Here is a 26,441-nt window from a genome sequence, read left to right as displayed (position 1 = left end):
TAAGGAAGGGTGTTCTACTCCATGGGCGTGAGTACATCAAGGATGTAAGGAAGGGAGGCCCTGCATTGCTAGTTTGTCTTTTTCTAAACATTCTGGGGGACATTTTCAGGACATCTTGCACTCATTTTTGGTAGGTTTTTCCCATTCTATTTAATAAGATAGTTCTTTTGCCCTGGCAGCTAGTCTAAGTGCAGATAGCTTTCCCTTATGCCTTCCATCTACTTCTCCCATCTCCCTGACAGCCCCAGGCCCAGGCCTCATCTCTGGGCAGTGGCTATGTCTTCTCACTGGTCGCCCCAGCCTTTTTCAAATCCATGCTCCACACTGGAACCAAAGTGTCCTACTGATAAAGTTCCAAATCATTGTTAGATCTCATAGCAATGCCAGATAAAATACAGGATACCCAGTAAGTATAATTTAGATAAACGAAATTTTTTAGTATAACTGTGTGCCATTCATACTTATTTTAATCAGTTATTTGTTGTTTATCTGAAATTAAAGTTTAACTGGGCATCCTGTATTTCTGTGTGCTAAATATGGCAAATCAGGGCCCTACATACTCTGGCCCAACCTTGCTTTTACCTTTTTGCTTATCACAGGTTAACTCTGTTGCTTAGCTGCTTGCAATTACCACAAACAGGCTGCTCAGTTTGAATTCCCCAAAACAGACCCTATGACAAGAACTGGTGTGCAAAGCAGTTTATTTGGGAAGCATAGAAAATACTGGTGGGGAGTGGGGCAGTGACACAGGAAAAGGAAGTGAGTGCCCACAGTGGGGACTGGAGCCAAATCCCAGGGGGAAGTTCTGGGAAACATTGTGAAACACACTTAGAATTATTCCATGTGAGGGGAGAATGACTAGGGGAATTTACATATCAATTGCACCACTCTGTCATTGGTTGAGGACAACTCTTGGGGATGTCATTCCTCCCAGGTTTTTTACCAGCATTTCCTAGAAGAAGAAAGAATGCCCTTCTGCCTCCTGGGGGATAACTCAGATGGAGATGCAGATACAGGCAGGCGAAAGTGCACTGTAGAACAAGGATATTGTTAGGTCCAATGGACATGGGCAGGGCAGCCACGTGCTACACAGGTAATACGTTTCCTCTTCTAGGTCCTTTTCTTTGCTACTCTCTCAGGCTGCTTCCATCTCCCTACTGCCCTTTGTTCTACTCATTCATAGTATTCAACTTAGATGTCACTTCTGAATGAATGCCTTCCTCCTCCACCCCACCCACTTATACATCCAAAATTCAAGTGTTCCCTACATCCTTGTGATAATTTCTATTACAACTCTGAGTAATTTTCTATTGCAATGTTAAATAAGGCTTTCAGGAAATTTATTTATGAGCATGTGTCAAAGGTTTATTAGAACTCTGTTGCAAGGAAAAGACCTATAAGAGAGTATATTGACCTATTTAAAGATTTTTTTCTTGATAAGAAATTTTAGAGTTTGAAGAATGATTAGATAACTATTGTGAATCAGATACAAAAAAACAAAACAAAAAAAGAATGGTTAAAAATCACCAGATTCTTGATTGACAGTCGTCAGGGTGACTGATCACTTGATTCCCCAGAGCAAATTTTTATCTATTAAAATTTGTAGGGAAATTGTTTAAAAATTAATCAGGAGTAATACTTTATCCCAAAATGACATCATAAATTACATCACTCAAAACATGTTCTTTCTCAGATCAGGATTTGGATAACTTTTTCTTTTTTAAAAATGTGATTACATGTTTCTTTCTATCTTGCCTCCCCCCCAACTCCTTGAGGTTGGTAATTATAACTGACTTCTCTTATATATGCCCTGTAAGTAGTACCGTTGCAGAGCCCTCAATACACAACTTAGTGGGGACTAAATAAATGCATGTTGAACAAATATTTAGTATTCTAGTAGTCTGCTACTAGCCTGGTAATATAACTTTGAATCTTGCTTCTCAGCTCTTATGAAAAATGTTTCTGAAAAATAATTTCAGCAGGGACTTCTAGTATCCAGACCAGCATGTAAGGAGCCTAGAAGTCACCAATCTGTCCTAACAAAAAGCTGAACAAACAGGAAAATCCACATTTCTTCTTAGATCCACCAGAGTAGTGAGGTTACAGGGTAATTCAGTGTCCTAAAAATCAATCATAGTCATTTTGAGCTACTCTAACAAAAATACCATAAACTTGGTAGCTTAAACAACAAACATGTATTTCTCACAATTCTGGAGGATGGGAATACCAAGATCATGGCAGCAGCAAATTTGGTGTCTGGTGAGAGCCCACTACCTGGTTTATAGACAGCTGTCTTCTTGTTGTGTCCATACATAGGGAGGAAGGGCAAGAGAGTCTTTTATAAAGACAACAGTCCCATTCATGAGGGCTCCATCCTTATGACCTAATCACATCCCCAAAGCTCCAGGTCCAAATACCATCACATTGGAGGCTAGGATTTCAACATATGAATTTTGAAGGGACACAAATATTTGGTCTATAACTTTCCAACCCTGGTCTCCCAAAATTCATGTCCTTCTTGCATGTAAAATACATTCATTCTATCCCAACAATCCCCAAAGTCTGAATTTATTCCAGCATCAACTCTAAAATCCAGATCTAAAGTCTCATCTAAATATCATCTAAATTAGATATGGGTGAGGCTCAAGATTTATCCGGAGGCAAATTCCTCTCCTGCTAAGAAGGTTATATGCTTCCAAAATACAATGGTGGGGCAGGCATGGAATAGACATTTCCATTCCAAAGGGAAAACTAGGAAAGAAGAAAGGGCTTATGGGTTTCAAGTAAGTCCAAAACTTAGCAGGGCAAATAATATTAAGCCTTGAGGCTTGAGAATAATCCTATTTAGCTCAAAGTTCTGCCCTCTGGACTCACTAGGGTAACAATAGCACCCTCAAGACTCAGTGGGGGTACAATCCATGTCTTGCTCTCTGTGGTAACACTGTCCTTGCTGCAGCTTTTTGCTGGGGCCCCACCACTAAGGCACCTGAGAGGCAGCTTCACTCTTTGAAACTATTCTGTTCCCCGGGCCCTTTCAGTCTGGGACATGGTAGAAATGGCAGCTCCAATGATCGTTAAAGCACCTTGTGGGGAGGGGATGTCATTCTTCCCTTGTCTTGAAGAATAGCACCTGGCTTTTGTTGAGATGGCTGTTTATGTCCATGGTTTATATCCACATTAATCTTTTCATCAAATGATCTCTTGGCTGTACCCTTAGTGTTCTCTTCTGAACATGCTTTCTCATTTTTTTTGTGCAATAAGGATAGGGTGAGAATTTTTCAAATCTTTAAGTTTTGGTTCCTTTTGCTTAAAAATTCCATTGCCAAAAATTCCTCTCCTGTCACATTTTACTATAAAAAGTCAGGAGGATCCAGGCCACTCCTTCAACACTTTGCTTAGATGTCTCCTCAGCCAAATATCTAGTTTCATTGCTCACAAGTTCTATTTTCTATAAAACACTAGAACACAAATACAAATCAGCCAATTTATTATTTTTTTTTGCCATGTTATAACAAGGACTACCTTTTCTCCAGTTTCCAATACCATGTTTCTCATTTCCATCTGAGATCATATCAGAATGGCCTATACTGTTCATGTTTCTACCAACATTTTGCTCAGGATTCCTTCAGTATTTTCTAAGAAGATTAAAGCTTTCTTTACAGCTCTATTTTTTTCTTTCTGAGCTCTCACCAAATCATCTTTAATAGTCCATTCATGGCAATGTAGCCTTTAACTAGCATGTACCTCAAAACTCTTTCAGCTTCTACCCATTACCCAGTTCCAAGGTGCCTCCACATCCTTGGGTAGTTGCAACAGCAGCATTCCCATTTCTTGGTACCAATTCCTGCATTAGGGTTCTCCAGAGAAACAAAATCAATAGGAGACTGTGTATATATAAAACATATATATGTATAAAATGAGGAATTGACTAACAGGATTATGGAGGATGCATAGTCCCATAATCTGCTGTCTGCAAGCTGGAGACCTAAGAAAGCTGGCAATATAAATCAGTCTGAATCTGAAGGCCTAAGAAGCAAGGGACCCAATGGTGCAAATCTTAATCTGAGGGCAGAAGATGAGATAAGATGTCCCAGCTGAAACAATGAGGCAAAAAAAAAAAAAAGAGCAAATTGCTCCTTCCTCTGTCTTTTGTTCTCTTCAGGCCTTTGATTGGATGATGCTCATCCACACTAGATCAAAATACTTTAAAGATTCCACTGATTCAAATGTTAATCTCTTCCAGAATCATTCTCAGAAACACTCCGATAAATGATATTTAATCCAGGCACCCCATGGCCAGACAAGTTGACATAAAATTAAGCATCACAGAGACAATCAGATGGATACAAAAAAAATCATAATTTACTGGATTAGAAAACTATGAGCACTAGTGCCAGAGTAGAAAAATTAAAACTGTAATTGATGAATGCCAAAGACTCAGTAATAGGGAAGCCCCCACAGTATTTTAAGATTTACCTCCAGGAGCCTCTACCAGATCCTCATAGTGAATATCAGAGACAAATCCCCTCATGCTTCCAGTAGAAGTAGATGAAAAGGAACATTTTCAAATACACCAGGTCATTCTGTTCTTATTAGCAAAACCTGCCCTCAGAAGGAAGTATTTTACAAGAGCCTAACCTGCTGGGATTTTGTCAGAGCCTAATCTACTTGGGGAAAGGGAAATAACCAAATCTAGCTGACTCTGATCTTCCATGTGGGGGATGCTTTAGCCTTCCATGTCACAGAAGGAAAATACCCAATTCTTGCCCCCTCTGCTATCCTATCCCACCTATGGTAGGGGAGACTAACTGAGAAGCACTGGTGAAGTTCACAGTCCAGTCACAGGCTTATCAAAAGACTGAAACCTAATCATTACACTGTAGAATGTTTCACACCCTCACACACCTTACTGCTCTATTACTAAAGGTCTATTTATCACAGTTTCTTTTACCCAATGCACCATACCAACCTTTCAAAATTATAAGGCATGCTGAAAGGCAAAAAAAAAAAAAAAAAAAAATTTTTTTTAAGAGACTGAACAAGCATCAGAACCAGTGTTAGTTATGGCAGAAATGTTGGAATTGTCAGATCAGGAAATTTTTTTAAAGCTATGATTAATATGCTAAGGATTTTGATGGAAAAGTAGATAACATGTAAGAACAGATTGATAATGTAGACAGATGGAAATTCTCAGAATAAAAAAATGCTGGAGATAAGAAGCACTACAACAGAAATGAAGACTACCTTTGATGGGCTTATTATTAGTCTTGACATGGCTGAGGAAATAATCTCTGAGTTTGAGGATATACCAATAGAAGTTTCCAAAACAAAAAGAAAAAAGGACTGGAAAGAAAAGCCAGAACAGAATATTCAAGAACTATGGCACAACTACAAAAAGTGTAACATATGCTTAATGGTAATACCAGAAAGAATAGAAAGATTGGAACAGAAGATATATTTAAAGCAATAATGACTGAGAATTTCCCCCCAAATTATGTCAGACATCAAACTGCAGATTCATGAAGCTCAGAGAATACTAAGGAGGGTAGATGTCCAAAAAAACTTACACTTGTACATATCCTATTCAAACTTCAGAAAGTTAAAGAATAAGAAAAAATCTTGAAAGAAACCAGAGGAAAAACATACCTTACCTAATATAAAAGCAAAAATAAGAATTTCATCCAACTTGGGCACCTGGGTGGCTCAGTTGATTAAGGACCTGCTTTTGGCTCAGGTCATGATCCCGGGGTCCTGGGATCAAGTTCCACATCAGGCTCCTTGCTCAGCTGGGAGCCTGCTTCTCCTTCTTTCTCTGTATTTTTCCCTTCTTGTGTTCTCTTTGTAAAATAAATAAGTAAAATCTTTAAAAAAAAAAAAAAAAAGAATTACATCCAACTTATCCTCAGAAAGCATGCAAACAAGAAGAGAATGAAATGGAATATTTTAAGTCTTGAGACAACAAAAAAACAACAAACAAAAACCACCAACAACCTAGAATCCGGTACCTTGCAAAATTATCTTTCAAAAATGAAAGAGAATAAATACTTTCTCAGACAAACAAAAGTTGAGGGAATTTGTTGTCAGTAGACCAGCCTTGCATGAAATATTAAAAGGAGCTCTATAGAGAGAAGGAAAATGATATAAGACAGAAACTTGGAGCTACATAAAGAAAGGAAGAACATTGGAGAATAAATTGGTGAATTAAAATAAAATTGTTTTTCTTATTATGAATCAATCTAACAGTTTGTTCAAAGTAATAATAGCAACAATATATTCAATTAGGAATGCTTATGTATAAATGAAAAGGAGGAATTAGGAATATTTTATTATAAGATCTTGCACTACTTATGAAGTACTATAGTTTTATTTGAAAGTGGATTGGATTAGTTGTAAATATACATTGTAGGGTAACCATTAAAAAAATAAAAAAAAAAAGAATTACAGTTAATATGCTGAGAAAGGAATCATATAAAATCCTTAATTAAAGGGTGCTAGGGTGGCTCAGTTGTTAAGCGTCTGCCTTCGGCTCAGGTCATGATCTCCAGGTCCTGGGATTGAGCCCCACATTGGGCTTCCTGCTCAGCAGGGAGTCTGCTTCTCTCTCTCTCTCTCTCCCTCTGCCCCTCCCCACCACTCATTCTCTCTCTCTCAAATAAATAAATAAAATCTTTTTTAAAAATCCTTAATAAAAACCACAAAAGGCAGAAAAATAACAAGAAACAAAAATAGGTAAAAATAGAGCTACCCTATGACCCAGCAATTGCACTACTAAGTAATTACCCCAAAGATACAAATGTAGTGATCCAAAGGGGCACCAGCACCCCAATGTTTATAGCAGCAATGTCCACAATAGCCAAACTATGGAAAGAACCCAGATGTCCATCAACAGATGAATTGATAAAGAAGATGTAATACACACACACACACACACACACACACAATGAACTATTACTCAGCCATCAAAAAAGAATGAAATCTTACCATTTACATCAACATGGATGGAACTGGAGGGTATTATGCTGAGCAAAATAAGTCAGTCAGAGAAAGACAATTATATGGTTTCACTCATATGTGGAATTTAAGAAATAGTATAGAGGAACATAGAGGAAGGGAAGGAAAACTGAATGGGAAGAAATCAGAGAGGGAGAAAAACCATGAGAGACTCTTAACTATAGGAAAAAAACTGAGGGCGCTGGAGGGGAGGTGGGTGGGGGGATGGGGTAACTGGGTGATGGGCATTTAGAAAGTCACATGATGTGATGAGCACTGTGTGTTACATGCAACTGATGAAATACTGAACCCTACATCTGAAACTAATGATGTACTATAGTTGGCTAATTGAATTTAAATAAATAAATAATAAAAAAATTTAAAAACCCACAGAAACAGGAACAAAGAACAAGGGCAGTGAATCAAAAACACTAAGTAATATTGTAGATATTAATCAAACTATATCAAGAATCATTTTAATAATTTATAGTCTATATATACAAAAAAAGAGAGATTGCTAGGGGAGATAAAAAATCAAGACCCAACCTTGTTTTCTAGAAGAAACCCACTTTAAATATGAAGATACATATAGATCAAAAGTAAAGGGGTGAAAAGATATATCATACTAACCAATATACATTGATGTATAAGATATACAATGCTAATTTAAAAAAGTGAGAGTTGTTATATTAATTTCAGACTGAGCACACTAAAGAGTAAGGAATGTTATCAGGGATAAAGAGGGGCATTACATAAAGATAAAGGGTTTAATACTCCAAGAAGACATAATAATTATTTTGTTTATGTGCCTAATGACAGCATATCAAAATACATGAGGCAAAAACTAATAAAACTGCAAGGAGAAATAAAAGAATCCAAAGACTTTAACACTTCTCTATCAGAAATGTACAGATCCAGGGGGCAGAAAATCAGCAAGGACATTGTTGAACTCAACAGCAGCATTAATCATTAAATATGGTTGACATCGATAGGCTACTCTATCTAACAACAGCAGATTACACATTATTCTCAAGAACATTCACTAAGATAAACTGCATTCTGGGCCTTAAAACACACTTAACAAATTAAAAAGAATGGAAATTATACTTAGTCTAAGCTTCTCTTAGACCACAATCAAATTAAATAGAATAAGAATCAATAACAGAAAGATAATCATAAAATTCCCCAAACACTTAGAGATTAAATAAACCACTTTTAAATAACATATTGGCCAAAGAAGAAATCTCGAGAAATTAAGAAATATGTTGAATTAAATGAAAATGAAAACACAACTTACATAAATTTGTGAGATACAGCAAAAGCAGTGCTTAGAGGGAAATTTATAGCATTGACTTCTATGTTAGCAAAGAAGAAGAATGTAAAATAAAGCTTCCAGTTTAGGAAAGTAGAAAAAGAGGATTAAATTATAGCCAAAGTAAGCAGAAGAAAAGAAATAAAAATTAGAGCAGAAATCAATGAAATTGAAAACAGAAAATCAATAGAGAAAACCAACAAAATCAAAAGGTGGTTCTTTGAAAAGATCAATAAAATCGATAAACCTTTTTGGGTGGCGCCTGGGTGGTTCAGTTGTTAAGCATCTGCCTTTGGCTCAGGTCATGGCCCCAGGGTCCTGGGATCGAGCCCCACATCAGGCTCCCTGCTCCACGGGAAGCCTGTTTCTCCCTCTCCCACTCCCCCTGCTTGTATTCTCTCTCTCACTGTGTCTCTCTCTGTCAAATAAATAAACAAAATCTTAAAAAAAAAAAAATCGATAAACCTTTAGCTACACTAAGAAAAGAGAGAGGACACAAATTACTAAAATCAAAAATTAAGGAGGGGACATGACCACAGATCCCAAGGATATTAAAAGGATAATAAATGAATATCATGAAAAACTCTAGACCCACAAATTTGATAACCTAGGTGAAGTGGACAAATTCTTTGAACAACACAATCTGCCAAAACTCACGTAAGAATAAATCGACAATCTGAATAGTCCTATATCTTTTAAATAAATTGACCAATAATTAATAACCTTCAGAAACAGTACCAGGCTCAGATGGGTTTACTGGTGAATTCTACCAAAAATTAAACAAAAAAATTATACCAATTCTCTACAATGTCTTCCAGAAGCAGAGGGATTATTTCTTAACTTAATCTGTGAGTCTACCATTATCCTACTTCCAAAACCAGACAAAGATATTACAAGAAAATAAAACTACAGACCAATATCTCCTATGAACTTAGATGAAAAAAAATCCTCAACAAAATATGAATAAAAGAAATCCAACAATGTATAAAAAGAATTATATACCATGACCAAGTAGGATTTATCTCAGGTATGCAAAGCTGTTTCAACATTTGAAAATAGAATAATGTAATCTATCATGTCAGCAAGCTGAAAAAGAAAAGAATCACATGATCATAACAATAAATGCAGAAAATGCATTTAACAAAATGCATTGCCAATTCATGATAAAAACTCAACATATGAGGAATAGAAGGGAACTTCCTCAACTTAAGCAAAAATATCTACTAAATACCTGCAGCTAACATCATACTTAATGGTTAAAAACTCAAAGCTTGGGGTGCCTGGGTGGCTCAGTCATTAAGCATCTGCCTTCGACTGAGGTCATGATCCCAGGGTCCTGGGACCAAGCACCGCATTGGGCTCCCTGCTCATCAGGAAGCCTGCTTCTCTCTCTCCCACTCCCCCTGCTTGTGTTCTCTCTCTCGCTGTGTCTCTCTCTGTCAAATAAATAAATAAAATCTTTAAAAAAAAAAACCTCAAAGCTTTCCTGGTAAGATCAGTAACAAGGAGAGGATATCCCTTCTCACCACTCCTTTTTGATATCATACTGGAAGTATTTGCTAATGCAATAAGACAAGAAAAGGAAATAAAAGATATATAGATTAGGAAAGAAAAAATAAAACTTTTTGTTTGCAGAGGATATGATCATCTATATAGAAAATTCAAAAGAACAAAAATCTCCTAGAATTAATAAGCGATATAGCAAGATTGTAGAATACAAAGTTAATATATAAAAGTCAATCAATTTCTTATATACCAGCATTAAATGAATTTGAAATTAAAAACACATTACCATTTACATTAACACCCCCCAAATTTAAATACATAGGTATAAACCTAACAAAATATGGACAGGACCTATGTGAAGAAAACTAATCTGATGAAAGATATTAAGTAAGTAAATAAATAAATGGACACATATTCCATATTCACAGATAGGAAGGCTCAATATTGTCAAGATATTAGTTCTTCCCACTTGATCTATAGAGAATCAATGCAATCCCAAACAAAATCTCAGCAACTTATTTTGTGGATATCAACAAATTGATTCTAAAGTTTACATGGAGAGGCAAAAGATCCAGAATGGTCAACAGAATAGTGAGGGACAGAAAATTTCAGAGAACTATACTACCAAACTTACTAGAAAGCTACAGTATTCAAGAAAATGTGGTTACTGGTGAAAGCATAGAAAAGTAGATCAATGGAAGAGAATAGAGAGTCCAGAAATAGACCCCTTTAATATAGTTAACTTATCTTTAACAAAGGAGCAAAGAATGAAATGGAGCAAAGATAGTCTCTTGAACAAATGCTGCTGGAAAAAATGGACACCACCTGCAAAAATACAAATCTAGACACAGACCATTCCTCACAAAAGTTAATTCAAAATGGATCAGAGATCCAAATATAAAACAAAAGGCTATAAAACTCATAGGAAATAATAAGAGAAAATCTAGGTACCTTGGTTATGGTGACCACTTTTAGATACAACACCAGGAGTACTATTCATGAAAGAGTCAACTGATAAGCTGGACTTCATTAAAATTAAGACTTCTGAAGAGGAGTCATGTCACAAGATGGTGACATAGATCATTCCTGACTTTTGCTCCCCATCACAAGAAGGACAACTAGCAATTATTCAAGATAAGAACATCACTGAGAGAATCCTAGAACATGAGGGTGAGTCTGAAGCAACGCACTGCACCACAGAAATAAGACAGACTGCATTAGAATGGTAAGAGAAGTGGCTACATATTGATCTCATTGCACCTCCCCCAAGCCAGTGTAGCACCACATGGAGAGGTCTTCCCCAAGCCACCAGGTCCTCCAGTGAGAAAAGAGAACTCGGGGGAGACAACCATTTCACCCCCCAACAATTGAGGTTGCTTTGTGGGAGCCTGTACTCTGATCTCACTCGATGGGGATTGCAGGGGAACCTGGGGCTTGACCACTGGGAATCTGACTGTGATGGAGAAGCAGGGGGGATCTTATAACAACCAGCAAATGGATCTTGATAGACTGACTTTATACCTGCAATGTTCAAGTAACAATCCCAACCAGTGGTTTTGCTCATCTGAAGAACCACATTGGTGGTGCACTTTGACTAGGGAACTCAGCTGGGTGCAGATCTGCTTGATTTGGATTTTCAAATGAGGACTATTGCTAGCCTTAGAGCCTGGTTTGCCTATGCCCAGGCAAGGAGCTGAATCACAGCCCTGCCCACTGTAGAGAGTGTCTCCTGGCTACATCTCATCAGAGGAACACCTAAAAGCTGTGTAGCACAGTGATGCTCAAGCTGAGATGTGGGTAGATAGAGCTGATCACCTCCAGAGAAAAGCCAGTACCAGGCATGAAGTGTTTCTGTGCTACACATAGGCAGGAGGAGTAACCCATAGCCAAAGCCGAGGGCAGTCCTGGTCCCTCCCAACTGGACAGTCTGTTTGGGAAATCAAGAGTTGCCTGGAGTGACCCCTCCCTTTCCTGGCCAGACAAGGGAGCAAGGACATAGCCCACCTGCTGTGACTCCCTGTCCCATCTGACCAGAAGGGCTGGCAAGAATGCTTGGAAGCTGTGTGGCCCAGTAGTGCTTAAGCTAAGACACAGGTAGCCTGAACCAATAGTTTGCAGAGCAAAACCAGTGGCCCTTTTCAGCCAGGGAATTTGGGGCACAGGTTGGCTTGAGTTAAGACAACAAAGAACTTCATCAGTTTTACAGCTGCTTTTCCCACTATGCCCAGATAGGGAAACTAAATTGTAGCCCCACTTATCACTGAATATAACCTCTGGCCTGCCTAACCAGAGCACATGGGAAGCTACATAGTCCATCCAACAGCCCGGCTTACAGTGACACTTGAACAGAGAGCCAGCCATCTGTGGCTTTCCCTCTCTGCAGAGAAGAACTTGTGGCCTCACCTGACAAGTGAATTTAGTGCACACTTTTGCCTGAATCAGGTCCCCAAACAATGAGCTGTACAGGCCCTAGATCCCATCCTGCTGACCAGCCAGGGCAGAAAAGATAATTCATAGCCCCATCAATTAATGAATATAGTACCCAGTCCTGACCATCTAGTAAGCCTGACAGAGAATCCAGGCAACCCGGGAGCCTATCCTACAGTCTCACTTGGGTAGTGAAACAAACCAGCTGTCCTATCCAACTATTCTTAGCCAGTGGCACACCCCCACCCCATCCCTGGCCTCGGAACTTGGAAGTTGCCTCCCTCCAAGACAAATCATAATAGCAGTTCCCACCTGCCCAAGACATTATCAGCAGACATGCCCAGAAACTTAAACTGTTGACTATTTGAATCTGACTGTTGAAGATCTATCTCTGCCAAAGCAAACCTTAAAGTCTGGAAGAGGAATCTGATTACTCAAATGCACAGACACAAACATAAGGAATCAAGGATCACAAAACACAGGTAAATATGACATCATCGAAGGAAACTAATAAAGCTCTAATAGATGATCTTGAAGAAATGATGATCTACAGACTGTCAGACAAAGAATTTGGAATTATCCTCTTAAGAAGTTTAGTGAAATATAAGAACACACAGAAAACTAAACAAAATCAGGAAAACAATGCATGAAAAAAATGAAAAGTTTGACTAAGCAATAGTAACCATTGAAGGAAGGAAGGAAGGGAGGGAGGAAAGGAAGGAGGGAGGGAGGAAAGAAAGGAAGGAAGGAAAGAAGGAAGGAAGGAAGGAAGAGATAGAAAAAGAAAGAAAGAGAAAGGGAAGGAAAAGAAAAGGGAAAAAAAGGAAAGGAAAGGAAATCTAGAGTTTAAAAATATAATACTGGTGCACAGGAAGATGGCTGAGCAGGTACCCAAGTCTGTGATGTTTGTGTGTCTGGGTAACATCTGTCAGTAACCCATTGCAGAAGCGGTTTTCAGAAAAGTTGTAACTGATCAAAAGCTTTCAGATAATTTGAGGATAGACAATGCAGCAACAACTATATGAAATAGGATACTCTCCTGATCATTGAGGGGAGAATTACCTAAAGACGCATGGTATTCCTGTGAATCACATTGCCTGGCAGGTTACCAAAGATATTTGTCACATTTGATTATATACTATGTATGGATGAAATCAATCTGAGAGACTTCAATAGAAAAAAGTAATACCTAAACTGAAGAATTCAATAGTTTCAAAAGCAGACTCAACTATGCAGAAAAATTAGCAACCTGGAGGATTGGACATTAGAAATTATGAAATCAGAGAAGCAAAAAGGAGAAAAGAGAATGTAAAAGAATGAAGAGTCTATGAGACTTATAAGACACAATGAAAAGGAACAATATTTGCATAATAGGAATTCCAGAAGAAGAGAAAGAGACAGAAAATATTCTTAAAGTATTAATGGCTGACAAATTTTCAAAGCTGGGGAGAGAAATGGACATGCAAATCCATGAGATCCAAAGGATCCCAAATGGATTGAACCCAAATAGGGCTACACTAGGACAAAATATAATTAAATTGTCAAAAGTCAAAGACAAGAAAAAGAATTTTGAAAGGAGCAAGAGAAAAGAGAAGTATATACAAGGGAACTCCCATAAAACTATTGGTGGATTTCTCAACTGAAATATGTCAGGCCAGGAGAGAATGGGTTGATATATTCAAAATTTTAAAAGAAAAAACCCATCAACCAAGAATACTATACCCTGTGAAGCTATTCTACAGAAATGAAGGAGGGATAAAGACTTTCCCAAAGGCTGAGGGAGTTCTTTACCACTAGACCTGCCATACAAGAAATGCTAAAGGGAGTTCTTTGAATGGAAATAAAAGGGTACTAACATCATAAAAACATAAAAAGTTAGTGTAAAACTCACTGGTTACAGTATATAAAATCAAAATTAGATTGTGTAATTTGTAATTGTGGTGTATAACTTATTTACCACTATGGTTTAAAGTTAAGAAAATGAATATTAAAAAATGACCATAACTACAATAATCTGTTATTAGTTATACATTATAAAATATGCAAATTGCAACAGCAATAGCCTAAAATATGAGGGGGGGGTGGAGAAGTAAAAGTGTAAAATTTAGGAATTCTGAAGTTAAGTTGTCAGAATAAACTAGGGAATTATAACTTTAAGATATTTATGTAAGCCTCATGGTCACCACAAGGGAATAACCTGTAAAAATTATACAAAAAAAAAAAGGATAAAGAAATCAAAGCATACTAATACCAAAAGACATCAAAACATAATAAAGACAGCAGGATAAGAAACATGGAACAATGGATGTACAAAACAACCAGAAAACAATTAACAAAATGGCAATAGTAAGTCTTTACCTATCAATAATTACTATAGGGGCACTTGGGTGGCTCAGTGAGTTAAGTGTCTGACTCTTGATCTCAGCTCAGGTCTTGATCTCAGGGCTGTGAGTTCAAGCCCTGTGTTGAGCTCCATGTTGTGTGTGGAGCCTACTTTAAAAAATAATAATAATAATTACCTGAAATGTAAATGGATTAAATTCTCTAATCAAAAGATACAGAATGTGTGAATGGATAAAAAACAAGACCCAATGAAATACTGCTTATAAGAGATTCACTTTATTTCATTATTATTTTTTTAATAAACTTTTTACTTTGAAGTGATTTTAGGTTTACAGAGAAGTTGCAGAGATGGTTCAGAGGGTTCCTGTACCCCTTGCTCAGTCTCCCCTGATGCCAGCCTCTCAGGTTTCCACAGTACTTTTGTCCAAACCATAGATGGAGCATTGGTTCATTGACTGACACAGGCTCTGTCCCCTAGGCATCCTTCTCAAGGTTGGCCCAGCCAGGCCTCACTTCATATGCAGCAGTTCTTCTGAGCCTACTCTGGGCTGACGGTTTCTCAGTGAGCCTCATTCAGGGTTTGTCTGATGTAAGGTGAGGTTCTGGGCTTTCAAGCAGAAGACCACAGAGGTGGGAGCCTGTATCATCTTGTCATAGTGGGAGCATGTAACATCTTGTCACCAGGATGCTGGCCTGTGGCCCCTCTGCAGCTACAGTGGCTTCCATTCTTTCTCCAAAAAGGTGTGAGAGAGAATGATGGTCTTTTCTCTTCTGTCTTTTTCTCTTTGGAAGGAAACAAGTGTCCTGCAGGTGAGATGGTTGGTGTCATCTTCAGTTGGAGGGAAGGCTGGTATATGCAGACTTCGCAGTGGTGCCAGCTGTCACTGCACCTTGTTCTTTCCCTCAGGACCCTGGGTGTTGCTTCACTTTAGCCCTAAAGATAGACACAAACTCAGAGTGAAGGAATGGAAAAAGTAGTTTCAAGCAAGTTGTAGCCAAAAAGAGAGAGAGAGAGAGAGAGGCAGGGGTAGTTATACTTATGTCAGATAAAATAGATTTTAAACTAAAAGTGGTGGAGACAAGGTCATTACATGATAATAAAGTGGTCAGTCCATCAGCAGGACATAACAATTGTAAATATATATGTGCCCAACATCTGAGCACCTAAATATATGAAGCAAAAACTATCAGAAAGGAGAAACAAACAATAATACAATAGTATTTGAGGACTTTAAACCCCACTCTCAACAACGGATAGACCATTGAGACAGAGAATCAATGAAGAAACGGCAGATTTGAACAAATTATGAACCAAATGGACCTAACAGACATATAGAACATTCTATCTAAAAATAGCAGAATATGAATTCTTCTCAAGTGTACATGGAAAATTTTCTAGGATAGCCATATATTAGACCACAAGTCTTAGAAAATTCAAAAAAATTGAAATCATACCAAGTATCTTCTCTGACCACAATAACATGAAACTAGAACAAGAGGAAAACTGGGCAATTAATAAAAACATGAGAATTAAACATTCTCTTTAACAATCAATGGGTCAAATTATATGATTCCATTTAACTACAGTGTCCAAAATAGGCAAATCTACAGAGACAAGAAAATAAATTAATGGTAGCCAGGGAATGGGAGGAAGGGCCACAGATAGTGAGTGACAGCTGAGGAGTAAGGGTTTTTCTTTGGAGTCTTAAAGTTGATTGTGATGATGGTTGTACTAGTCTGTGAATATACTAAAAACTATAGAAGTATGTGCTTTGAACTTTCTGATCTGCAAATATATCTCAATAAAGTTGTTTAAAAAAAAAGAGGGTGAAGCAAACTAAGATCTAAAATGACCAAGGGGGAAAGGTGGAAGGGAGGGGAGGACATGGAAAGAGAAGATTGAAAGGGGAGGAGTTTCCTGGCCATCCTCCAAATTCTAACCTCAGAGGAATCTCCACTTGGGGATACCTTCATAGTTTAAAAATTAAGCTTCAAGTTTCTAAGGAACTATAAACAAATAAAAGCCAAGAAGCCAATCCTGAATCTCAGTCTCTCTGTGAACTACATAGGGATTGGAATAATCAAATTTAATCAAAGGAAGAGACAATTTTGCACATGCTTCTGGACTCCCTCTGCATGCCTGTCTATCTAACAAATAGTGGGGCTGTTTGGGACCTGCTTCCATTCACTCTAAAGGGAAATTCACAATAGGGAGTTACCTATTTTTGAATTCTTCTTGATGTTTTAAATTTTAACACTGGATCAAACATGAACCTTGGAGAGCTGTGTACCCAGACTATATTCTTTGGTCCTCATAAAATTGCTTTTATTTAATTGTGCTTTGTCATTTTGCCACTGCCTCTCTTGAAGAGTGAGTTGAGAAAAACAGCACTTGAAACTCAACATTAGGAGCACCTGGGTGGCTCAGTCAGTTAAACGTCTGCCTTTGGCTCAGGTCATGATCCCAGGGTCCTGGAATCGAACCCCGCATTGGGCTCCCTGCTTGACGGAAGCCTGCTTCTCCCTCTCTCTCTCTCAAATAAATAAATTTTTTTTTTTTTAAAGAAACTCAACATTATCCTTATTGGGTGGACCTTTAAAGCCTGTGTGTAGACCTGTCTATATCAAAAGCACCTGAAGCTCTTGTCAAATGCACAGATGCAAAGCTACTCAATCATAAACCTGAGACTGGGGCCTGGGATTATGATTCTATATGTTAACATATAATTGTATATATTAACAAAGGTCCCCTTTTGTTGCATATCCCAGCTAAAAACCACTATAGTACATCACATATTCCTCCTTTATAAGAAACCATGAAAAACATCTCACTTACTTCAGTTCTAGGAAAACTATTCTGAGCAGATCACCCCATTCCCACCCCAAATTCCAACCACCACCAGCATAGGACTTAAGAGACAGTGAATTTTATAACTGATCATATTTTTCTCTGTAATTCACCTATCAGAATAGTCAAAACCAAATTTTCTACCTGTTTATATTTGACGTGCTTATGTTAGACTAAACTTGTTTTCCTTTTACTCCAATTACCTCATCAATTTATTTTCTTCTGCTTGTTATACATCTTTGTAGGTCACCTCAAATACTTTTTGTAACAAAGGGGTATAAATTTGTTAATATGCAAGATCTTAGCCTAAAGCACCAGAGGCCTATTTCATCTAGTCCTATGCCTTTCCTCCCTTGAGTGTGTTATGGCATCATTGTCCTCAGGGAACAACTGTAGATCATTCCTCTCTGAGTAGCTGAAATGCATATAGGTTATTCCTCAGTTTATTAGCCATAATATTAATTATGGAGATACCATAACACCTCTAAATTTTTAGAAGAAATTGAGGCCCAGAAATAATAACTGATGGGCCAAAAGCTACTCAGGGAGTGAGAAGGCTGGGATAAAAAGGCAAAACTCTTAATTCTTTTCTTACTGTACTTATATCCACATCACTTACCAATTTGCTAATTTCTAGGGATCAATCAAGGAAGACTCTTACTTCTCATTACAAGTAGACGTATTCTAAACATCTCTAAACCTGAGGGAGGTGCTCTGGATGACACAAGACTTACTCACTGATACGAGGAATTCTTAATCTCAGGAAACAAACTGAGGGTTGCTGGAGTGGGGGGTGGGGTGGAGGGGATGGGGTGGCTGGGTGATACACACTGGGGAGGTTTTTGTGCTATGATGAGCGCTGTGAATTGTGCAAGACTGTTGAATCACAGATCTGTACCTCTGAAACAAATAATGCAATATATGTTAAGAAAAAAAAAAAGAAGAAGATAGCAGGAGGGGAAGAATGAAGGGGGGGAATCGGAGGGGGAGACGATTCATGAGAGACGATGGACTCTGAAAAACAAACTGAGGGTTCTAGAGGGGAGGGGGGTGGAAGGATGGGTTAGCCTGGTGATGGGTATTAAAGAGGGCATGTTCTGCATGGAGCACTGGGTGTTATGCATAAACAATGAATCATGGAACACTACATCAAAAAATAATGATGTAATGTATGGTGATTAACATAACAATAAAAAAATTTTTAAAAACCTATTAAATAATACCCCATTCTTTGGGGTTAGGACATGAAAAGAGTTGATAACCAAGGGACTCTAGAGAGATCAGATATTAAACAGTCCAGAAGTCCACAAGCTTTTGCCTCATTTGCCCACTAGGTTTGTCTGGTCTTCCTCCATGCTATCCCTATAATTCCAGTGTCTCTTCTTCTTTCAGTGGGAACATCTCTTAGAAATAAGAAAATCCTCATATTTCTGTTGAGCAGCTCAGTATAATATGAACATTTTCAAAGATAAGACAGTTCTTTAAAGAACATGTTATTGATGGGATTTTTCCCCTTAAGAAACAAGAAAGGTTTGGTCTGCAAAGTCTAGATATTAGATGGAATCATTCATACTTTGGGGTTTCCAGGGGCCAAAGTGTGTGCAAAATTACAACACTCAGAAGGGCAATTTATTTATATTGTATGTCAGTTGGTAATATGTGGATGTGCTAAAGTTGGTTATGGTTATATATTACAATAATTTCTAATCTATTACTCATAAGGTGACCCGTGAATTTACAAAATACAGCAACAGACTTGATTCCTCTTGAGTCAGTCCACTCCCATTCTGGCTCACATGTTTACTTTTTCTCTACACAGAGATAGAGAAAGAGAGAGAGAGAGAGAGCGCGCACAACTCAGTCACTCAAAGATGGAGCAATTTGGAAATCAAAGTTTCTACATTTCCAAGTTTAAAGTTCTCTTAAATAATTAAACACATTCTGCTACTACTCAAGTTTTTATAAATCTCATTTGTGTTTTTCAAGCTCCAATCTACCTGGTTCATTGTTAATGTCCAGATGGTTTAAGAAATAAAACAAGATATTCCTTTGCCAATTTGAATGCCTTTTATTTCTTTTTATTGTCTGATTGCTGAGGCTAGGACTTCTAGTACTATGTTGAACAATAGTGGTGAGAGTGGGCAACCCTGTTGTGTTCCTGACCTTAAGGGGAAAGATCTCAGTTTTTCCCCATTGAGAATGATATTCACTGTGGGCTTTTCATAGATGGCTTTTATGATATTGAGGTATGTTCCCTCTATCCCTATACTTCGCAGAGTTTTAATCAGGAAAAAATGCTGTATTTTGTCAAATACTTTTTCTGCATCAAATGAGAGGATTGGGGGCGCCTGGGTGGCTCAGTCGTTAAGCGTCTGCCTTCGGCTCAGGTCATGGTCCCAGGGTCCTGGGATCGAGCCCTGCATCGGGCTCTCTGCTCAGCAGGAAGCCTGCTTCTCCCTCTCCCACTCCCCCTGCTTGTGTTTCCTCTCTCGCTGTGTCTCTCTCTGTCAAATAAATAAATAAAATCTTTAAAAAAAAAAAATGAGAGGATTGTATGGTTCCTGTCTTTTCTTTTATTAATGTGCTCTATCACATTGATTGATTTCCAACTGTTGAACCACCCTAGTATCCCGAGAATAAATCCCACCTGGTTGTGGTGAATAATCCTTTTAATGTACTGTTGGATTCTATTGGTTAGGATCTTGTTGAGTATTTTGGCATCCATGTTCATCAGGGATATTGGTCTGTAATTCTCCCTTTTGATGGGGTCTTTGTCTGGTTTTGGGATCAAGGTAATGCTGACCTCATAGAACGAGTTTGGAAGTTTTCCTTCCATTTCTATTTTTTGAAACAGCTTCAATAGAATAGGTATTATTTCTTCTTTAAATGTTTGGTAGAATTCCCTTTGGGAAGCCATCTGGCCCTGGACTTTTGTTTTTTGGGAGGTTTTTGATTACTGCTTCAATTTCCTTGCGGGTTATTGGTCTATTCAGATTGTCTATTTCTTCCTGTTTCAGTCTTGGGAGAAGTCAAACTCTCTCTTTTTGCAGATGACATGACACTTTCTGTGGAAAACCCAAAAGACTCCACCCCCAAGTTAGAAGAACTCATATAGCAATTCAGCAACATGGTAGGATACAAAATCAATGCACAGAAATCAGTTGCATTTCTATACAATAACAATGTAACTGAAGAAAGAGAAATTAAGAAATTGATTCCATTTACAATAACACCAAAAACCGTAAGATACCTAGGAATAAACCTAACCAAAGAGGTAAAGGATCTGTACTCTAGAAACTACAGAACACTTATCAAAGAAATGGAGAAAGACACAAAGAGATGGAAAAACATTCCATACTCATGGATTAGAAGAATAAACATTGTTAAAATGTCTATGCTGGGGAGCCTGGGTGGCTTAGCCGTTAAGCGCCTGCCTTCGGCTCAGGTCATGATTCCAGGGTCCTGGGATCGAGCCCCGCATCGGGCTCCCTGCTCAGCAGGAAGCCTGCTTCTCCCTCTCCCACTCCCCCTGCTTGTGTTCCCTCTCTAGCTGTCTCTCTCTCTGTCAAATAAATAAATAAAATCTTTAAAAAAAAAAATAAAAATAAAAATAAAAATAAATAAAAAAATAAAATGTCTATGCTGCCCAGAGCAATCTACACTTTCAATGCAATACCCATTAAGTACCATTGACATTTTTCACAGAGTTGGAACAAACAATCCTAAAATTTGTATGGAACCAGAATAGACCCCGAATCACCAGGGTAATGTTGAAGAAGAAAACCAAAGCTGGGGGCATCACAATGCCTGACTTCAAGCTATATTACAAAGCTGTGATCATCAAGATAGCATGGTATTGGCACAAAAACAGACACATAGATCAATGGAACAGAACAGATAACCAGAAGTGGACCCTCAACTCTATGGCCAACTAATTTTTGATAAAGCAGGAAAGAACATCCAATGGAAAAAAGACAGTCTCTTCAATAAATGGTGCTGGGAAAATTGGACAGCCATATGCAGCAGAATGAAACTAGACCATTCTCTGACACCATACACAAAGATAAACTCAAAATAGATAAAAGATCTCAATGTGAGACAGGAATCCATCAAAATCCTAGAGGAGAACATAGGCAGTAACCTCTTCAACATCAGCCACAGCAACTTCTTTCAAGACATGTTGCTAAAGGCAAGGGAAACAAAAGCAAAAATGAGCTATTGGGATTTCATCAAGATAAAAAGCTTCTGCACAACAAAGGAAACAGTCAACAAACCTAAGAGGCAACCTTTGGAATGGGAGAAGATATTTGCAAATGACATTTCAGATAAAGGGCTTGTATCCAAGATCTGTAAAGAACTTATCAAACTCAATACCCAAAAAACAAATAATCCAGTCAATAAATGGTCAGAAGACATGAACAGACACTTCCCCAAAGAAGACATACAAATAGCCAACAGACACATGAAAAAATGCTCCATATCACTCGGCATCAGGGAACTACAAACCAAAACCACAGTGAGATATCACCTTACACCAGTTAGAATGGCAAAAATTAACAAGATAGGAAACAAGTGTTGGTGAGGATGTGGAGAAAGGCGAACTCTCTTACACTGTTGGTGGGAATGCAAGCTGGTATAGCCACTCTGGAAAACATATGGAGGTTCCTCAAAATGTTAAAAATAGAGCTACCCTATGACCCAGCAATTGCACTACTAGGTATTTATCCCAAAGATACAGATGTAGTGAAAAGAAGGGGCACCTGCACCCCAATGTTCTTAGCAGCAATGTCCACAATAGCCAAACTGTGGAAGGAGACAAGATGTCCTTCAACAGATGTATGGATAAAGAAGTGGTTCATATATACAATGGAATATTACTCAGCCATCAGAAAGAATGAATACCTACCATTTGCATTGACATGGATGGAACTGGAGGGGATTAGGCTAAGTGAAATAAGTCAAGCAGAGAAAGACAATTATCATATGGTTTCATTCATATGTAGAACATAAGGAATAGCGTGGAGGACCACAGAGGAAAGGAGAGAAAACTGAATGGGAAGAAATCAGAGAGGGAGACAAACCATGAGAGATTCTGGTCTCTGAGAGACCAGAATGAGAGTGTGATGAGCACTGTTATATGCAACTAATGAATCATTGAACCCTACATCAAAAACTAATGATGTACTATATGTTGGCTAACTGAACATTAAAAAAAAAAAAAAGAAATAAACCAAGCCACATTGAAGTTAATATGCATTTGTAGCAATTATCCAACTAATTTGATTCAGTTGTTGTGATTCCAGAATTTATGCAACTGAATGTTAGAGCCACCCTTAGGGTTCCTGGTATGCTCCTTGGACTGATTATGTTTTGTGCTGTGGTGTTAGTTTAAATTCTTGAGCCTTAATGGAAATATTGGAAATGTGACCTTACTTCCCAGAACCTTTCCCCCCATGTATTAGTTTCTCTTTCAAGTTTGTAGTGAGAAGTAGAGATAATAGATATGAATCACTTAGAATAGTGTCTGGCGCATAATAGGAAGTTATTGTTATTATTATTACTGATAATAGCACCAAAGATCCTGTTCTACCATAATAAGCAAAATCAGCTAGGTTTATAGCACAATTAGAACAATTATACAGCTCTTCTTCAACTTATGGGGCTATAGAGTTGTGTCCCAATAAAACCAAAAGTTGAAAATATTTTAAGTAAAAAATGCATTTAGTACACCTCACCTACCAAACACTATAGTTTAGTGTAAACTACCTTAAATGTGCTTAGAACACTTAAATTAACCTACAGTTGGGCAAAATCATCACAAAGCCAATTTTATAATAAAGTGTTGACTTTCTCATGTAATTTGTTGAATATTGTACTGAAAGTGAAAACAGAATAGTTACGTAGGTAGAGAATGGTTGTAAGTGTATTGCTTGTTTACCTTTGTGATTACGTGGCCAACGGGAGGTGGGGGTTGCTGCTGCTACCCAGCATCACCAGTAGTATGGTACTGCATATCGCTAGCCCAGAAAAAGATCAAAACTCAAAATTTGAAGCACAGTTTCTGCTGAATGCCTACCGCTTTTACACCATTGTAAAGTTGAAAAATCATAAATCGATCCATCATAATTGGAGATTGTTTAGCTAGAAACTACTTTCCATGATCATTCCACAAGCATCACTTTCATTTTCCTTAAAATTCCCTAGGAGTTCTTAAACTATTTTAGAGTATTTACACTTCAAAATTTTCTGTAAAATTATGCAGTGATAATATAACATATTGACACTTCTTTTTTCAACATGATGGTGTCTTACATCTACTCAAATAAATTAATGCTATCTTTTTTAAAGATTTTATTTATTTGACAAAGAGTGAGAGAGCATGCACAAGCAGAGGGGGCGGCAATCAGAGGGAGAAACAGGCAGAGAGAGAAGTAGGCAGAGGGAGAAGCAGGATCCCTGCTGAGCATGGGGCCCAATGTAGGGCTTGATCCCAGGACCCTGGGATCATGACCTGAGCCGAAGGCAGACACTTAACCAACTGAGCCACCCAGGTGCCCCAAATTAATGTTATCTTGATTAACACCTGAGCCGAAGGCAGACGCTCAACAACTGAGCCACCCAGGCGCCCCCAGGTATTTTTTTTTAATAGACTTTATTTTTTAAAAGCAGTTTTAGGTCTTCAGGTATCAGTCCTGAGCGAGATTTGATGCTATAGCTGCTCCCTTCCTCCATGTGAGTTGGCACAAACATGACCAGTAGAAATGGTTGCAAACTGCCAAGATTCACATCCTAGGGAGATGACACAACTGCAACAAAATAAAAGTTTTGCCCAGCTTTTGATGAGTTATAGTATTTATAAAGATGAAGACAATTACACATTTCTTTTATATTAAGAATAAGAAAGCTATAACAACAACAAAAAGGATTACAAAAATATCAATGAATGTCATCTTTTTCTCTTTCTTCTAGCATTCAATGATGAAATATTGACAATGAACATTGCAATATTCTATAATTCCCTTATTTGGATACATTTCCAGAAATTGAATTTTGAAAATCGAAAGCACTTAACAAGATCTAGAAATGTTAATATTAAGGTATTGTATTAGCTCAAGCTTCCATAACAATTACCATAGACTGGGTGACTTAAAGCATATAAATTTATTTTACCACAATTCTGGAGCCTGGGAAGTCCAAGATCAAGGTGCAGACAGATTCAGTTCCTGGTGAGGGCTCTCTTCCTGGATTGTAGATGGCTGTCTTCTTGCTGTGGTCTCATATGACTGAAAGAGAGAAGGATCTCTATCTCTCTCCCTTTTTCCCCCCCAGGACTACCAATCCTATCAGATTTGGGTCCCACACTTATAACCTCATTTAAACTTAGTTACCTCTCAAAAGCCCTGTCTCCAAATACAGTCACACTGAGGGTTAGAGTTCAATATATGAATTTTGGAGAGACACAATTAAGTCTACATCAGGTATGTTTTTAATATAAAAAATAGAGTAGGAAAGGAGGGCAAACAGGCAGGGAAGGGAGAATTTTTCAGGGTACAAAGAGGTAAATATTGTTTCAGTTTTTTAGTTATCAAAGTATGGGCTGCTCTTAAATTTATGGGCTCAAGATTTACTGTACAAACAACTATTAACTAAGAAACATTTTCTGGCAGGCTGTCCCACAGAAAGGTGTGAACTAGCATCCTTCTCACAAGTTTCCACAGAATTCTCAGCTAACTGGCATTGTTATAGCAACTCGAGTGCCAGTGGAAGCAGTCCTGGTCTTTATCATCGTCATGTGTCACTATGGCAACGAGAGCCTCTGGAAAGTAAAAGAAAAAATCTTAAACTGTCAACTGGAATCAAAGAGGTTTGTGAGGGAAAAAAGGTGGAGGCTGAAATGAACATGAAGCTAGAGCAAAGGCCAGAGCAAAGAGAAATGATTGTACAGAAGCTGAACAAAAAAGAGAGAAAGGAAACAATAAGCAAAACAGAGGGCAGAGACGTGGCTTGCATAGGAAAGAGGAAGGCAGGGAGAAACATGTAAACATAAAATAGTGACAAAACATTTCCAATGAGAAGGATTTATAATATTTATTGATTTGCTCAGAGATAAATAAAATAAACATAGGATGTTAGGGTCTATGTTGTTGGAACAATCCAGTATGCTATTGTTAATATTAAAGAAATATTTAGAATGAGGCCACAAGATAGTAGGAAAGGGCAAACCAATCTGTGGAGTACTCTTGGCATAGCATACTGTTGACTAGGAATTCTTATAATATTTCGTGTTCAGAGGTACCACATTTAAATGTGGATCTTCCTTTATTGGACAGTATGATTGCTTTAGACAAGGGCATGATGCCATTTGGCCCATTACAAATATATATTTCCTTCATTAAAGGATCTTAATGGATTTTTTTGCGAGAGAATTAAGGTAATTAATACTATTAAAAAGTAAGTGGCATGTCATTTAGAATAAAACATTTTCACTTAATATTTTCTGTTTTATTAGTGGTCAGACAGATCAAAGTTTTTATGGCCCAATATTAATTTTTGTGAAGGGAAATGTATACTTTATTAAAAGGTGGCACTAAAATGTTGATACTTTTTTTAGAATTAAGAAATGATTTTGAAAATTAGAGATTGAAGAGGGAATGGAAACAGGCAGGGAAAGAAGTGATAGTTGCAGTCAAAAGAAATAAAACAAAAGAAAATTAACAAAGCTTGAGATTAAACCACAGAAATAAAACCAGCAATCTGGGTGCTTTGCAGAAATTTGGTCCCAAGGATTTTAATAGGATTTAATTTTTTCTATTTTTTTTTTTTAATTTTAATGGCAAGCATTTCTCTCAAGCACTATGTTTTAGGTATCATTTGCTAACTTGGCAAGGGCTTGTTTGTGGCCATTTCTCTTCTGCTCAGGGTAAGTCAACTGGTTGACAGTAGGGATGAACAAACCTCTTTAAGATGGCCCAAATTTTCAGTGGCCAGAGTCTCCTGCTGACCTGCTCCCACCAG

The 26,441-nt window shown here is 37.8% G+C and overlaps 1 long non-coding RNA gene across 3 annotated transcripts in view; it reads left to right on the top strand.

Annotated features, from left to right (window-relative positions):
• Positions 1-26,441, top strand: part of LOC145722840 (uncharacterized) — a 117,547-nt gene that overhangs the window by 54,245 nt on the left and 36,861 nt on the right. The window contains exon 5 of one of the 3 annotated variants that reach the window (XR_014147417.1): positions 19,246-20,791. The exons of the other annotated variants lie outside the window; for them this stretch is intronic. This is a non-coding gene — a long non-coding RNA (uncharacterized LOC145722840). Of the gene's footprint in view, positions 1-19,245; positions 20,792-26,441 lie in introns of those variants that run through there. 3 annotated transcript variants of the gene reach the window in all.

Source organism: Leptonychotes weddellii, chromosome 1, assembly GCF_054177405.1.
Source record: "Leptonychotes weddellii isolate Sample4059 chromosome 1, ASM5417740v2, whole genome shotgun sequence".
Taxonomy (NCBI): Eukaryota; Metazoa; Chordata; class Mammalia; order Carnivora; family Phocidae; genus Leptonychotes; species Leptonychotes weddellii.
The sequence above is the reverse complement of the archived record's forward strand: the minus strand, read 5'-3'. Positions and strand labels throughout refer to the sequence as shown.